Here is a 5,249-nt window from a genome sequence, read left to right on the forward strand (position 1 = left end):
GGTGTCCCAGGTCTAAATCAGTCCCTGATTAGAGGGGAATCACCCACCTGGTGTCCCAGGTCTAAATCAGTCCCTGATTAGAGGGGAATCACCCACCTGGTGTCCCAGGTCTAAATCAGTCCCTGATTAGAGGGGAATCACCCACCTGGTGTCCCAGGTCTAAATCAGTCCCTGATTAGAGGGGAATCACCCACCTGGTGTCCCAGGTCTAAATCAGTCCCTGATTAGAGGGGAATCACCCACCTGGTGTCCCAGGTCTAAATAAGTCCCTGATTAGAGGGGAATCACCCACCTGGTGTCCCAGGTCTAAATCAGTCCCTGATTAGAGGGGAATCACCCACCTGGTGTCCCAGGTCTAAATCAGTCCCTGATTAGAGGGGAATCACCCACCTGGTGTCCCAGGTCTAAATAAGTCCCTGATTAGAGGGGAATCACCCACCTGGTGTCCCAGGTCTAAATCAGTCCCTGATTAGAGGGGAATCACCCACCTGGTGTCCCAGGTCTAAATCAGTCCCTGATTAGAGGGGAATCACCCACCTGGTGTCCCAGGTCTAAATAAGTCCCTGATTAGAGGGGAATCACCCACCTGGTGTCCCAGGTCTAAATCAGTCCCTGATTAGAGGGGAATCACCCACCTGGTGTCCCAGGTCTAAATCAGACCCTGATTAGAGAGGAATCACCCACCTGGTGTCCCAGGTCTAAATCAGACCCTGATTAGAGAGGAATCACCCACCTGGTGTCCAGGTCTAAATCAGTCCCTGATTAGAACACACACACGAGGAAGGAGTACTCTCCTCTCCAGCTCTGGGTCGGTGCACTCTCCCCAACGTACTGACTGTATGCTGGGTGGGATACTAGATATGTACTGACTGACTGTACGGTGGATGGGGTACTAGATGTGTACTGACTGACTGTACGGTGGACGGGGTACTAGATGTGTACTGACTGACTGTACGGTGGACGGGGTACTAGATGTGTACTGACTGACTGTACGGTGGATGGGGTACTAGATGTGTACTGACTGACTGTACGGTGGACGGGGTACTAGATGTGTACTGACTGACTGTACGGTGGATGGGGTACTAGATGTGTACTGACTGACTGTACGGTGGACGGGGTACTAGATGTGTACTGACTGACTGTACGGTGGATGGGGTACTAGATGTGTACTGACTGACTGTACGGTGGATGGGGTACTAGATGTGTACTGACTGACTGTACGGTGGATGGGGTACTAGATGTGTACTGACTGACTGTACGGTGGATGGGGTACTAGATGTGTACTGACTGACTGTACGGTGGATGGGGTACTAGATGTGTACTGACTGACTGTACGGTGGATGGGGTACTAGATGTTTACTGACTGACTGTATGGTGGATGGGGTACTAGATGTTTACTGATTGACTGTATGGTGGATGGGGTACTAGATGTGTACTGACTGACTGGTAGGTGGATGGGGTACTAGATGTGTACTGACTGACTGGTAGGTGGATGGGATACTAGATGTTTACTGACTGACTGTACGGTGGATGGGGTACTAGATGTGTACTGACTGACTGTACGGTGGGTGGGGTACTAGATGTGTACTGACTGACTGGCAGGTGAGGGGAGAGCCACCAGTAGAGCCTCTGTCTGTATGACCTCTGACCTACAAATAACCCAGCCGATAACATAGAAACTTAATTACTAGTATGGATTCCCATCGATTCTCTTTCTATGCACTACACAACTAGAACAGACATCCCTGGGTATCACACACACCCACCCACCCACCCCTGGGTCGCTTGTCTTTTCAGTTCGCTGCAGCTAGCGACTGGAACGAGCTGCAACAAACACTCAAACTGGACAGTTTAATCGTGCAGTTCAATCTCTTCATTCAAAGGCTCAATCATGGAGCTGTCACTCTTACTGACAGTTGTGGCTGCTTCACGTGATGTATTGTTGTCTCTACCATCTTACCCTTTGTGCTGTTGTCTGTGCTCAATAATGTGTGTACCCTGTTTTGTTCAGCTACCATGTTGTGCTGCTGCCATGTTGTGCTGCTGCATGTTGTGTTGCTACCACGTTGTTGTCATGTTGTGTTGCTACCACGTTGTTGTCATGTTGTGTTGCTACCACGTTGTTGTCATGTTGTGTTGCTACCACGTTGTTGTCATGTTGTGTTGCTACCACGTTGTTGTCATGTTGTGTTGCTACCACGTTGTTGTCATGTTGTGTTTCTACCACGTTGTCATGTTGTGTTGCTACCATGTTGTTGTCATGTTGTGTTGCTACCATGTTGTTGTCATGTTGTGTTGCTACCACGTTGTTGTCATGTTGTGTTGCTACCACGTTGTTGTCATGTTGTGTTTCTACCACGGTGTCATGTTATGTTGCTACCATGTTGTGCTGCTGCATGTTGTGTTGCTGCCATGTTGTTGTCATGTTGTGTTGCTACCACGTTGTTGTCATGTTGTGTTGCTGCCACGTTGTTGTCATGTTGTGTTTCTACCACGGTGTCATGTTGTGTTGCTACCATGTTGTTGTCATGTTGTGCTGCTACCACGTTGTTGTCATGTTGTGCTGCTACCACGTTGTTGTCATGTTGAGTTTCTACCACGTTGTCATGTTGTGTTGCTACCATGTTGTTGTCATGTTGTGTTGCTGCCACGTTGTTGTTGTATTGCTACCACATTGTTGTCATGTTGTGTTGCTTCCATGTTGTTGTCATGTTGTGCTGCTACCATGTTGTTGTCATGTTGTGTTGCTACCATGTTGTTGTCATGTTGTGCTGCTACCATGTTGTGCTTCTACCATGTTGTTGTCATGTCCTGCTACCATGTTGTTGTCATGTTGTGCTGCTACCATGTTGTTGTCATGCTGTGCTGCTACCATGTTGTTGTCATGTTGTGCTGCTACCACGTTGTTGTCATGTTGTGCTGCTACCACGTTGTTGTCATGTTGTGTTTCTACCACGTTGTCATGTTGTGTTGCTACCATGTTGTTGTCATGTTGTGTTGCTGCCACGTTGTTGTTGTATTGCTACCACGTTGTTGTCATGTTGTGTTGCTTCCATGTTGTTGTCATGTTGTGCTGCTACCATGTTGTTGTCATGTTGTGTTGCTACCATGTTGTGCTTCTACCATGTTGTTGTCATGTCCTGCTACCATGTTGTTGTCATGTTGTGCTGCTACCATGTTGTTGTCATGCTGTGCTGCTACCATGTTGTTGTCATGTCCTGCTACCATGTTGTTGTCATGTTGTGCTGCTACCATGTTGTGCTTCTACCATGTTGTTGTCATGTCCTGCTACCATGTTGTTGTCATGTTGTGCTGCTACCATGTTGTTGTCATGCTGTGCTGCTACCATGTTGTTGTCATGTTGTGCTGCTACCACGTTGTTGTCATGTTGTGCTGCTACCACGTTGTTGTCATGTTGTGTTTCTACCACGTTGTCATGTTGTGTTGCTACCATGTTGTTGTCATGTTGTGTTGCTGCCACGTTGTTGTTGTATTGCTACCACGTTGTTGTCATGTTGTGTTGCTTCCATGTTGTTGTCATGTTGTGCTGCTACCATGTTGTTGTCATGTTGTGTTGCTACCATGTTGTGCTTCTACCATGTTGTTGTCATGTCCTGCTACCATGTTGTTGTCATGTTGTGCTGCTACCATGTTGTTGTCATGCTGTGCTGCTACCATGTTGTTGTCATGTCCTGCTACCATGTTGTTGTCATGTTGTGCTGCTACCATGTTGTTGTCATGTTGTGCTGCTACCATGTTGTGCTGCTACCATGTTGTTGTCATGTTGTGTTGCTACCATGTTGTTGTCATGTTGTGCTGCTACCATGTTGTTGTCATGTTGTGCTGCTACCATGTTGTGCTGCTACCATGTTGTTGTCATGTTGTGTTGCTACCATGTTGTTGTCATGTTGTGCTGCTACCATGTTGTTGTCATGTTGTGCTGCTACCATGTTGTTGTCATGTGGTATTGCTGCCATGCTATGTTGTTAGGTCTCTCTTTATGTAGTATTGTGGTGTCTCTTGTCGTGATGCGTATTTTGTCCTATATATTTTATTATTATTTTTTATTTTTTTATCTCAGCCCCGCAGGAGACCTTTTATCAGGTTGTCATTGTGAATAACAATTTGTTCTTAACTGACTTGCCTAGTTAAATAAAGGTTAAATAAATACAAAAACAGACTCAATTACAACAACAGATATACTCAACAACTACTACAACAGATATACTCAACAACTACTACAACAGATATACTCAACAACTACTACAACAGATATACTCAACAACTACTACAACAGATATACTCAACAACTACTACAACAGATATACTCAACAACAACTACTACAACAGATATACTCAACAACTACTACAACAGATATACTCAACAACAACTACTACAACAACAACAGATATACTCAACAACTACTACAACAGATATACTCAACAACAACTACTACAACAACAACAGATATACTCAACAACTACTACAACAGATATACTCAACAACTACTACAACAACAGATATACTCAACAACTACTACAACAACAGATATACTCAACAACTACTACAACAACAGATATACTCAACAACTACTACAACAGATATACTCAACAACTACTACAACAGATATACTCAACAACTACTACAACAGATATACTCAACAACAACTACTACAACAACAACAGATATACTCAACAACTACTACAACAGATATACTCAACAACAACAACAGATATACTCAACAACTACTACAACAGATATACTCAACAACTACTACAACAGATATACTCAACAACTACTACAACAACAACAGATATACTCAACAACTACTACAACAACAACTACTACAACAGATATACTCAACAACTACTACAACAGATATACTCAACAACTACTACAACAGATATACTCAACAACTACTACAACAACAACAGATATACTCAACAACAACAGATATACTCAACAACTACTACAACAACAACAGATATACTCAACAACAGATATACTCAACAACAACTACTACAACAACAGATATGCTCAACAACTACTACAACAGATATACTCAACAACTACTACAACAGATATACTCAACAACTACTACTACAACAACAGATATACTCAACAACTACTACTACTACAACAACATATATACTCAACAACTACTACAACAACAACAACAACAACAGATATACTCAACAACTACTACAACAACAACAGATATACTCAACAATACTCAAGTACATTGTCT

Source organism: Oncorhynchus clarkii, chromosome 12 (genome assembly GCF_045791955.1).
Source record: "Oncorhynchus clarkii lewisi isolate Uvic-CL-2024 chromosome 12, UVic_Ocla_1.0, whole genome shotgun sequence".
Lineage (NCBI taxonomy): Eukaryota > Metazoa > Chordata > Actinopteri > Salmoniformes > Salmonidae > Oncorhynchus > Oncorhynchus clarkii.